General features: G+C 46.6%; 1 protein-coding gene across 3 annotated transcripts in view; it reads right to left on the bottom strand.

Moving 5' to 3' along the window:
• The window catches only part of SCRG1 (stimulator of chondrogenesis 1), a 77,110-nt gene that overhangs the window by 53,079 nt on the left and 11,314 nt on the right, over window positions 1–12,717 (bottom strand). The window lies entirely within an intron of this gene.

Below are 12,717 nucleotides of genomic sequence, written 5' to 3'. Positions count from 1 at the left end.
GAGGGGGGGGGGTGGAAATCAACCTCACTGCATTTTAAGCTGTTAATGTCTACATTAGTAGACAGCACAGTGGTCTAAACCACTGAGCCTCTTCGGCTTGCTGATCAGAAGATCGGCGGTTCAAATCCCCACAATGGGGTGTGCTCCCATTGCTCTGTCCCAGCTCCTGCCAACCTAGCAGTTCGAAAGCACGCCAAAAGTGCAAGTACATAAATAGGTACCGCTCTGGTGGGAAGGTAAATGGCATTTCCGTGCACTGCTCTGGTTTCACCAGAAGTGGCTTAGTCATGCTGGCCACATGACCCAGAAAAACTGTCTGCAGACAAACACCGGCTCCCTCTGCCTGTAAAGTGAGATGAGCGCCACAACCCCAGAGTCATATGTGATTAGACTTAACTGTCAGGGATCTTTCACCTTTCAATGTCTACATAGCCTAGCCGAGTAGTCTTCTGCCCTTCCTTCTATCCTGCCATCTCAAACATGGCAAGGCACAAGGCACAAGGCTAAGAGCTTTCTTCCTATTCTCTACCTCCCTTGGATTTGCAGCCTTAACTGTCTGCATTTTCCCCAAAATCAATGTGTTCTTTTGAAAGAATATAAATTAATCAAAAGAATCACACACATATTGTATGCACATTAAAATAAATATGCAACCCTGTACAAAAAGGAAGATGCACACTCAGACCTATACGTGTGTGTGTGTGTGTAAAATACAGAGTCTGCTTTTGCCCATTTATAGTCATTCTCAGTCATATTGGGATTTCTGGCTCAGGCCTGCAGTTAAATAAGACATAACATTCGAAATGTGATCCTCTGTGGGACTACTGTGGAATTATGAACAGGCTGTTCTCATTGCTATCTTTCCCTAATGAAGGGCAGGGGACCCCAGTGGTATCTGGCTATCCGGTATAGATTTCTCTTTGGGATACAACATTTGATGGTTTCCTGGAAAGCTTGTGCATAGCAAACACATTCCTCATTAGTTCACAGAGTTCTACAAATTCCAAAAATACAGTTTGTGTACTGATGACACTGCCACCCTTTCTCTAATAAGTGTAGAAACTCATCAGGCTTCTGGGAGGTGAGTGTTTGAGACAATTACGTTACATAATAAGAATGAATTGGTAGATAACGAAAGTTGATTGACAGCAAGTACTGAGTTAGGAGCCTTCTGTCAGTCTTCAGGGAACCTGTTAGAAAATATTTATTATTCTACCAATTCTCCTACTACTAAATACTTCTTGAATTCCAATGAGATGCTACGTCAGGGCAGATGGTGTTGTTTGTTTGGTAGTTGTGCTACCCTGCAGTATTTAGCATTTATATAGCACTTTCAAATGTCCACAGCATTTCACATGATTTCTCTTGTTGTGATACTTACAACACCCCTGCAAAGTAGATCAATGTTCTTATCCCCATATTGCAGATGGTAGACTGGGGTAGATAGAGAACGGGCCATCTCTTTTTCAGTGCCTATCCTACCTTACTGCTGTCATGGAATGCAAGGGTTCTGAAGTGGCTTTCCATTCATGCACACTGACTAGGCCCATGCCATACCTTACTAGGTTCTACAAGGACAACACAGAGACTAAGTAGAGTTTGGATTTGATGTCCTGCTTTATCACTACCCAAAGGAGTCTCAAAGTGGCTAACATTCTCCTTTCCCTTCCTCTCCCACAACAAACACTCTGTGAGGTGAGTGGGGCTGAGAGACTTCAAAGAAGTGTGACTGGCCCAAGGTCACCCAGCAGCTGCATGTGGAGGAGCGGAGACACGAACCCGGTTCCCCAGATTACGAGTCCACTGCTCTTAACCACTATACCACACTGGCTCTGGAAAGAGCGAGCTGACAGGCAGTGCCACCCACTGAATGAGGTGTAAGAAGGGAGACTGCTGGGGGTGGTGGAAGGAAAACTGAGATTGGTGGGGCAGTGCTCCCTCTGTTCTAATGGACCAGATTCCACAGCCACCAACCCTGACTGCAGCCCTTTGCACCTCCTGAAAGCCTCTCTGAAGGTCTCCAAGCATCTGGAGGGGGTTTTCAGGGCAGGAGGGAGCTGCTTCCAGGACATGGTAGCACAAATGCCCCATTCCATAAGCAAAATTAACTCCGTGCTGCTTTAAATCCAAGTCCATCCTTCTATCCAGCTGTTCTCAACGGTGATCATAGCATTTTGCCCATTATATTCTCCCACCAACCCTATGAGGTGGAGAAACCATGCTTGTTTGCAAATGAGCAAATGTAGGCAAAGCTATAAGAGATACCAATCCAATATTCTATGGTAAGAAAAAGGTATCCCCAAACTATTTGGGCAGTGTGCATTTATGAAAGGTGTGTGATTTCTAGAAGGATATGATGTAATAGCTCAGCTGGTTAGAGCATAGTGCTGATAATGCCAAGGTTGCAAGTTTGATTCCTGTATGGGACAGCAGCTTATTCTTCCATTGCAGGAGGTGGACTAGAAGGTCCTCAGAGTCCCTTGCAATTCTACAATTCTATGATTCTATGAAATATTGTTCTTTCCTTTCAAAAATAATAATAATAAAATTACCCTGTCTTTAGAGTGCACTCATAGTTTACACAGAAGTAAGTCTCACTGGTTTGGATTAAAGAGACTGGGGAGCGGGGCAGGGCAGAGAGGAACCAAAGGAAGGAAAAACTTGCCATGCACTCCACTCCCATCTGATTTTTGGGAGTATTAAGTGATAGAAAGCTGTGATCTCATGCCCAAGCTGGCCAGATGATAAACAGAGAGAGAGGATGGAAGACCATGCAGGCTGAAGCAGCCAACTGTCTTTATGGACTTCCTACAGAATATCCCTGCCTAATTTATGACATGCCTTTTCAAGCTGACACTGCCACCAAGTGCTCATCTGCAGGATGAAAGGAAAAAAATAGAAATAAAAGAAATAAAAGAAACCACTTACAGTCAGAGTCTACTTTGCCACGTGCTTCATAGCTGGGCAGAGGGTTGGCAAAGACTTCAAGGTCACATACAAGTCCTTCTTACATTGAGAAAAGTGCTTTTTCAGATCCTACCTGATAGCCAAGTCCCGTGTGTCACGGTCTTACTGCGTTAAACGTGCCATGTTGTTGTAGGTATTGGATGGGGTTCAAATCATTTAAGTGTGGTTTTTCCAGAGGATGCTAATCCATTGAAGTGAATGGGTAGTTTTCCCACTCCCATCTCCCTCCCTCCTTACTTACAAGCCCAAGGGTGAAACTACCTCCCAGCTTCCTCCTCCTTAGTCATAGTATTGTTCTTGTAGAACTTGGTGGGAAGTGGGGAGCAAGAGAGAGAAAACTAGAGTATGTATATATGTATGTCAGTAACATTGGCTCTGACTCCACCTACTGTTGGCCTCCCAACCTTCCACCCTACCAGCACGAAGTGCACCAGCCACCACTGAGGTTTTCTGGCACCTACACAGGAGGTAGGAATGATAAAAACAAATTCACAGTAAAATGCATGCAGTTTTAGAATTGTCAATCTCCTAAACTAGAGGTTCCCAAACGGTGGTCCCCGAGCTTCATTCAGGCAGTCTGCAATGTGTCTGTGGATTTGTGGCTGAACATGGGAGGTGTCATATGCATCACCTTAAATATTGCTTGACTCTTGGAGCTTAAGGGATTGAATCGAGACCTTCTACATGCAAGGCAGATGCTCTACCACTAAGCAATAGAGGAAGAAAGTCACAACAACTGTTGACTTCGCTTTGAACTCTCCAATGCAGCCTTTTCATGGAGTTTTATTTTCAGGGTTTGAACTTTGAACATTGCACCAATTCAGCTTAGGGTGGTCATGTGATAGCATCTGAGTCAGCCTGAAGAGGGAGTTCTCTGAAACCGAACAGCTGGCACACTCCTATAGCAACTTAAATTAGGGTTACCAGATGTCCCTGGTTGCCAGGAACAATCCCCGGATTTGCAAATCTGTCCCTGGACAAATTCCATCCCCAGAATGTCCCCAGATTTGCAAATCTGTCCCTGGGAAATGTGGCAGTGGCAGTCTCAGCAGCCAACCTGGTAGCGCTATTGGCTCTGGCTGGCTTCAGGAGCTGCTCGCAGCAGGGACGTCCAGCGGTACAGATCTCCTGCCCCCTCTCCCCTTTGTTTTGACAGATCAGGGGAGGCTTGGGAGTCATGCGCGGGTGGCTGTTGCCCAGGAGGGGCACAAGGTGCACGGTTTCTCTGCCAGGCAAAGTGCAAAGCCCTTCTTTTGCACCCTGTGAAACATAAATGTGCAGTGTTTTTTTTAAAAAAAACCCTGGGCAACAGCCACCTGCCCGTGACTCCCGTGACCCCCAATCAGTCAAAACAAAGGAGGAAGGGGGGCAGGAGATCAGGGGAGGCTCAGCAGTCACGGGCAGGCGTGCCCAGTTTTTTAAAAACTCTTCGCATTTATGTTTCACAGGGTGCAAAAGAAGGGCTTTGCACCTTTATACAATATGCATGTGTGCTTGGGCCCAGGGTCTTTTGCCTCACCATCCCCACTACTGACTCCCTGTTGCCACTCAGCTTTCAAAAAAAAAAGGAAAAAAAAAAAGGAGTGTCCCCGGATTCATTGAAAACTTAAATGAGTTCAAGATCTGCTTTAGGGATGCCCAACTGGCTATGATTCTATGTTGCCCTTTAAAGCCATATGCAAACAGTGAAACATTGGGTGGAAGGCACTTGGATGCTATGGGTTCCAAATTACCGGTAAATTTGTCAGGGAAGAGGAATCCCATCCCACAGCAACCCAGTGAGGGTTGAATATGGACATAGAATGCAGACTGGCTGTTGAGGTAGGTCAGGAGCAGAAAACCAGAGAGAAGGAGGGAGGAGTGGATGGATGGATGGAATTGTTGAAACTCTGAACAGAAGCACTCCACACTGAATTACAATATTACAGAGGTCCACTTGTTCCTTCAAGTTCCAAAGTTCAGGGTATGAGTGATGCTGCTTATGAAGCCAACACAACACCACCAAGACAGGAGGGGGTACTGTCTGGATTTGGGGAACCCCAAGATTTGGAGAAGAATAAAAAATCAGGGGAAACTCCCAATTGGGAGGGGTGGATAGGGAGGATCTTTCAGTTCTGTGGGTCTGCAGCCCAAACACAACTTTGTCAGCTCATCAAGAGCAGGGCCTTATTTACAGCCAATCCTGCACCGAGTTCGGCCTCCCTTTATAAGCCTCTGCTGATTGGGAGGGGTTTATACAGGAGCCGAACTTTTGACAGGATTGGGCTCAGAGTCAGACCTACAGTATCTCGTTCCTCCTGCCTTTCCCAGCAGCGACGCTCTTTCGCTTGGCTTCCGCATAAGAAGATGCACCCCCATCTCTCCCCCCCCCCAATTCCCAACCGAACCGTGTCTTCTGGTATTTGGAGCAATTATGCGGTGTGTGTTTCCCCCCTTCCTATTGGGACGATCTGTCAACAGCTTCTGGAAGCAGCTTATTCATCTTCATTAGGGCTCCAGCGATATGTCATTCCGGAGAGGAGGGGAAGACGACGAAGCCAATTTGGCTGGGACGATCAGGGAGCGAGGTCACGCTGCGCACCGAGGACTCGGTGGGTGCGAGCAAGGCTGGAGCGTGGGCCCGGCCGGGGGAGTCACTGGGGTGTCAAAGGACCCGCCGCTCCCCCGGGGAATCGACGACCCCTCACCCCGGGCCCTTCACATCCTCGTTAGCCATCGCGATCAGAGGCCGGCTGTGTGAAGGGCTGGCCTAGGACTCTTTGCAGAGGGAGTTTTAGGCTGCATTCCGAAGCAGGAAGAAATCCCGCTGGAATGAATGGGACGCATTCCAAGGAAATGCGCGCAAGACGGAGAGGAAGGGAGAAGCAGGATTCAGAGGGAAGGCAGAGCCAGGGCCGAAGGAGAGCCTCGACGGGACTGTGGAGGGGGGCGTGCAAGGGTATCGACGTCGGATTTCATGGGAAGCTCTTCGCCCCCCGCCCCAAACACCCCCGGAACCCATACCAGTAGACTGGCTTCTGTTAAGATGGGTTCAGCACCTGGCAGAGAGCGAGACACTGCGTACATATTGTCAGCAAACATTTTTTTTTAAAGAAAGCCATGTTAGGAGCCCCAGTGGCACAATGCGCCTGGCTGTTAACCAGAAGGTTGGTGGTTCGAGCCCAGCCAGGGACGGCTTGTGGGCAGGATTCTTGGGGTTGGACTAGATGACCCTCGGGGTCCCTTCTACAAGTCTGTGATTCTAAGTACACACAGAGAGTTCTTTGGCACTTTGCAAGATTAACATGTTTACTGTGGCACCAGCTTATCTTGCCCGAAAAAGACAGAGAAACACACACACCCCGCGTGAAAACCGGGATATGAAAAGCGATTGCTACAAGCATAAACCAGTGATGAGGAATTTTTGGCCCTCCAGATGTTCCTGAACTATGCCTCTCATCGTCCCTGACCATTGGCCATGCTTGCTGGGGTTCATGGGAGTTGTAGTTCAGCAGCATCTCGATGCCGAAGGTTCCCCACCCCTGCGGTCAAGAGAAGAACTCCCAACTGCAACTTTTTATTGCAGTGTCCCAGTTGCTCCATAAGTTCCCGATCCATTCCTGATGAGGGTCCTCTAGGCCAAGACACCGCTTGCCACAATCACCTGCCCTTTTGGCAGTCCTATACTCATTTTCCCGGGTAAACGCCCTTCCATTTGAGGGCGTGTAAAGGGTGCCACGATAAATCGGCTACCCTTTAAGGGGCCGCATAGCACATCTTGAAACAGTATATCACGCTGTTAATTGAGGGCAAAGCCACAAGCATGGATTTGGGATTCTTAAATCATTTCTCATGTTATATGTTATATACCGCATAGATCACGGCGAAGACACACGTTCCTAACTCAGTTGCAGATAGGTAGCCGTGTTGGTCTGCCATAGTCAAAATAAAAAAAATTCCTTCCAGTAGCACCTTAAAGACCAACTAAGTTAGTTCTTGGTATGAGCTTTCGTGTGCATGCACATGAAATTTCAGAAATAGACTGGAAAGAGAAGCTGCTGAATTACAACTCATTACCAAACTTAAAACCATGGAGAGACCTGGTCTGAACAAAGACATTGGATTCTTATCTCGTTATACATGACTAAGCAATTTCTCACCTTCTCACCCCTTGCCTTTTCCTGTAAGACCTATTACAGTCGTTAAGAGTCGTCAACAGGCTCATCTCAGCTATCTGCCAATCTCCCATTCCCACCACCCTTCTGAGTAATACCCCTCCCCACCTTCTCACTATATAGTAGGATCTGGCAACTTCTGTTTCAGTGTATCTGAAGAAAAGTGCATGCACAGGAAAGCTCATACCAAGAACTAACTTAGTTGGTCTTTAAGGTGCTACTGGAAGGAATTTTTTTAGTTCCTAACTCAGTAAGGTTGCGAGTCCAAGGACATTTTCTGAGAAGTTCACTCAATGTGCCTTCCTTCTAGGAAAGGGCTTCCAAAAACACAGGATTTATTTAAGTGTCCATTATGTCCTGTTCACCTTATAGACCATTATCCTTTTCTTAAATCTCTCCCTCGCTCCGTTTTGGAAATTTCCATTCACTTTTGTCGGTTATTTATACCTCCATCTTAAGTCATAGTACTGATGCCAGAATTTGGCAAACCGCAGCTTCGCCATTAACACCTTTTTGCCGAGTCTTTCCCACTGATATTTGCCGACAGGGCGTTTCGAAGTGATTATTGCAGTCCATCCGATGTATTTCCCATTCAAATCGCTCTCTGGAGAGCCCCTAAGAACTCTGGAGTTGGCAAACTCGGCCCGGTTGGAGCCCAGCCCTGAACGGTGCCAAAAGTATGTTCTGCGCGCTCTTCTTGCTTTTCCAAAAGAAAGCGGTGGGTGGCGCTCGAGTTCCCTCGTATTATTAACCCGAAGGATGCTGTGCGCCGCGGGCTGACTCAGGCTGGCTGGCACACGTCTCGAGGAGAGACCGAGGCAGAGAAATGGGCAGCTGGAATGTTTTTAGAATAACGTGGTGTTTTTTTTTTAAAAAAATGACTGCTATTTAAAATGGTTAAAATGTCTCCCTAGACAGAATTAGGGATTCTAGGAAAGGCTATTTTTGGTCAACCAAAAAATGCTTATATTCCCAAACCGTTTGAAGAATCCCCGCATAAAGGATTGGATTAGATCACATTAAACATTCAAAGAATGGAGATTTCCCCTGAATTAACAAGAGAAAGAAAGATCAAATCTGTTATGCTTCTCAAACAAATTGCTTTTTTGTTTTGTTTTTTAATCACATTCATAAACAGTCATTTTAGCAGAATAAGATTGTGGGCGGACACGTAAACCAGGGGATCATATCTTTGAATGCTTCTCCCATTTATTGTTTTTTAAAAATATCGACCTATAGTAGAAAAGGCTGAGCTGAACTCTCTCACCCTGTATGGTAGATTGCAAGACTCAAGCCTAAGGCATCTGCTACCCCAGCAACAGAAAGAATGGGAAATGAGGTGGTTGCATAACAATGTCACTTCTGACAACAGATGAGGGGCATTTAAAAACAAAACAAAACAAAACAAAACAAAACAAAACAAAACACTGCTGTGTAAATATATCCCTGCAGGTAGAATAGTAGTGCATCAGGGAGTGCTTTGGATCAGAGAATGTTGCACTAGCCAGTGCAAGAAGACAAGCCAGCCAGACAAGGCTCCTGACCAAATATTCATTTACCAAGGAATCATACCCATACACTTATATACTCAGGCTCCCGTTCCTTATATTGCGCTTGTGCACGTCTGTAAAGGTGTGCGCAAAGTAAAGTGCCCCCCCCCCTTTCAAAGTCAAGGACGACCAAATTGATTTTCGGAGACAGTCAAATACAATTATCCCCGTGCTATGGGACACAAGGCAACGCTGCGCTGGAATTAACCTCCTTTCAAGATTCTCTAACGATCACACGATTCATTTGCTCCCTTAATCCTAATAACCTTGCCAGCATCAGTTTCAATAACAGATTCCATTGAATAAGCCAACATCTGAATACATTTATGAGCTTGCCGAGATAACATTGCTCGGCCCCTTGTACTGTCCATTACAGACAGCCTGCGAAAGTGTTCAGACGGAGTAGGAGACAGAAACGGAAAGCGCCATTCCACACGGGCTGATAGAACACCGGGAGAGTGACAAGAAAGCGACACCCTGGTCCATTTATCCCGTCTTTGCTAGTAGAATTGGGCATCCGTCCTTTGCGCTGGTCCAGTTCGCTTCTCCACGTGGCAGGAGTGGGGACTGTCCCAGAGCAAAACGTCTGCACGCCGGATCTGAGCAAAAGCCCAGGCCGTGCAAGAAATGGGATGGATTCCAAACCCTTTCTTGGGCAACGTTCACGGCCAGGTTTCTCTTTGCTAAGATACCACCAACCAATCAGAGACTCAAAACCGAAAGGCACCGAGGATAGAAGGGGAGGAAGGAAACTTGTTTCACGCCAACGTGAACTTCGGAGACTCTTTTTGTTCGACTATTCGGGACTAGTCTAAAAGAGGACGGGAAACTGTGCAGCCAAGCCCCGCGATCAGACTAAACTGGGGCAGGATGGAGTCCAGAGGCCAATGGCATCTTTCCCCATTTTATCACGGATAATGCACGTCCCGAGGCTGAGTCCTAGATCAAATCGAGCTCTGAGGATATTAAGGCACGCCTTGGGTGGAGGACAATCCTTAAGCCGAAGAACAAACAGCACTAGACACCCCCTTTTTTTGAAAATATTAGTCAGGGACAATACTGCCCCCCCAACTCAAGTAAATAAATAGAAATACAGTACTTAACTAACTGACCAATTGCGTCACAGATAACGAGGTTCTGCCACCTCCCAACATAAAGCCTGCCCCCCCCCCAATAAATCCTGGCTTCGCCCATTGTATTAGTCCTCTTGGACAAAAGGGTCCACGTTTAGAGCGGTGGTGGCCTGTCCCCACTCTGACCACAGCTCCATTAATAAGCCCAGCTCTTTCCTTTCATCCATGATGTTTTGGGAGTACACTGATTTCAAACAAGCGGTGTATAAGATCGAAATGTCAAACTGTCCAGAGTTAGCCACCGTGGTGGCTTTCAGATATGGCTAGACTGCAGTTTCCATTAGCCCCAACCAACGTAGCCATTGATCATCAGGGATGAAAGGAGCTGTAGTCCACATTGACTGCGGGTGCGGCTAATGTGAATTATGGTTCAACCCCATCTGGAGGCCACCGTTGGCTACCCTGATCTAGCACAACATTGCTTTTTCAGTCTTCTCCAAACTGGTGCCGGGCAGATGTTTTGGGCTACAACTCTTTATCAAGCCCCAGCTTGATGGGTCTATATTCTGACTAGTCTCCCGAGTCTGCTACTTGATCTTTTTTTAACCCTAAATATGCCACTAAGGGAACTTGCACGTGTTTGCCCATTGAGCTAAAGGCCCGGTTCTTCCACCTGAATATTCCCGTGGTGAATGACTGGGCAATAGTCGGTGCTGCAAGCGAATAACCTCATGGTAGGAACTGACCAAGGCCACCCATGGAAACCTGTGGCAGAGAGGCAGGAGGCCTGCGCTCCAGATGTCCTGCGATATCAGACATATTCCAGAAACCGACACCACCCATAGCCTCCCTCAGCTTGGAGCACACAACAAACAGCTGCTGTTTGCACGTTGTAAGCCACCGTTTCCTTACAGGCAATGTATACAGTTTTCTGTAATACACCCTCCCTTTTTTATCAGTGAGATATTGCAGGGATGGCTCGCAGCTCCTCCAGACGTCTCTCTCTTTCTGCACTTACAGTCAATTAAAATAAAGAGAGCAACCCACGCCAGGATGGATTAGATCCAAGGCTGAACAAAATCTCTGATCTTAACCAACTGTCTCTCATATATTTGCAAAGAATATATTTGCAATGAAACAACAACAACGCTGCTCAATAATTAAAATACAGGCACGTTTACTCAGAAGTTTCATTGAGTCCCATTAGCTGCTCCAAGGACCACTTTAAAAATCATAAAACGGTAAACTCACTTTCCAGTATTACAGGAATCTTCTCCAAGTTCTATGTTAAACAACACGAAGTTGAGGGGAAAGAAGAGTCGAAAAAAATATGCGTTAGTTAAGACGACGTAGCGGAAGCTCCATCTCTTGCTTGTTAAGCTGGCGTCATAACGGCGATTTCTGTCCATCGCAAATCAATGTTTGTCCCAAAGCAAAGCATCCTGGCCGTGAAGCATTCTGGGAGCAGGGAAGGCAGTGGCCTCTCTCTCCCTCTGAAAACATCAACGCCAGCAGTTATTGGAATCGGTCTTTGGTAGGAATCGGAAGTCTCAAGTAGCTTGATAGTCAGAATATGGGAGGGTGGGTGGAACCAGAATGAGAAAGAAATATCAGAATGCGGTCTTTGTGTGTCAGAATGAAACACACAAACACACATACACGAGGAAACGGTGGCAGTTTTAGATGAAGCAGAACGCATCAAAGCCAAATTCGGTAGTATTGCCTAGTGGTCGGGAAAGGCCTTCAGACGCCCTACGCCTTCAGACACAGTGCTAGCCCTAGTTTGGTAGATAGTATAGTACTGGCCTTTAGGATTCGGCTCCTGCACAGCTAAACTCTGGGTATCCTCAAAAACGCAGACCGGTTGTTAATGTCAGAAAGAAGAAAAATAATTTCCATTTGCTTTGGTGCAGTGATCTTCTGCACTGGGAAGAAACAAAACTAACCGGTCTGCTAAGAATGTCGTTGAATCACCCAGACTATCGTGCGCTGCGGAAGCGGCTTCTATCATGACCCCCTAGGAGTAACCATTAGAAAAAATATACTTAAGCCACCCCCCGCCCCAGTTTTGTGTAACAGACAAAGTGAGAGTCTTCCGCAGGATAGCTTTATTTTACTGTTGCAAGAGGATCTCGTGGCACCTTAAAGACAGAGAATGAGGCAAAGTTTTGCGAAAGGTAGCTACAGTATTCTCACACTTATCCTGTTCGGTACTGTTGTTGTTTTTAACCGACTAAGGTCCACCCAGCCCTTTTGCATTTTTATTTTGCATCTTTCTTTTTTTGCTTTCTCCAGATCAGAGGACGCTCCGTCCCGCGCATAGCCGATCCAATTCATCTCAACTGCATTCCTCGGATTGAATAGGATTCTCGGTCCTGCTGCAAATCCACACACAACCCCCCTGAGTTGCAATTGCACAGCCAGAACTTTAAACCCCCCGACCGAAGCCAATGACTGGAGTAGCAGGCAAGCCTAAGGCGCCTTCTTTGGAGCTACGTCCAACTGAAATGAAGGAAAATGTGTTGAGAATTCCAGCGATGCCCACATGATGCCAATCCTATGTGTGGGCAGTAGTTTAACAGGGTTACCGAATGGGCCTCGGTTGGTCCTGATTCTGCGTTGTTGCATTATATTTTAAGTGCAATCCTACGCATGCCTGCTCGGAAGTAAGTCTCAGAGTGTCGAATGGAACACATACACATAAAGTGAACATGTGGAGGACTGGTGCCTTAATAGTGGTCACTCTCTCTCTCTCTCTCTCTCTCTCTCTCTCTCTCTCTCTATATATATATGCATGCTTCTATGTCGTATTGAGAAGGCAAAAACAAAGAAAGAGAAGCTCAGAAAATGCAGTTTAGGCTGCAATTGTATACCCATTTACTTGGCTGGAAGTAAGCCCCATTGAACTCAATGGGAGTTACATCTGAGCACAGAGGAATGTGCTGCTGACGTGTAAGGCCATAGTCCGAAACA

This window comes from Podarcis bocagei (genome assembly GCF_964188305.1).
Source record: "Podarcis bocagei genome assembly, chromosome: 9".
Taxonomy (NCBI): Eukaryota; Metazoa; Chordata; class Lepidosauria; order Squamata; family Lacertidae; genus Podarcis; species Podarcis bocagei.
Note: the sequence above shows the minus strand (reverse complement) of the source record. Positions and strands in the feature narration are given on the sequence as shown.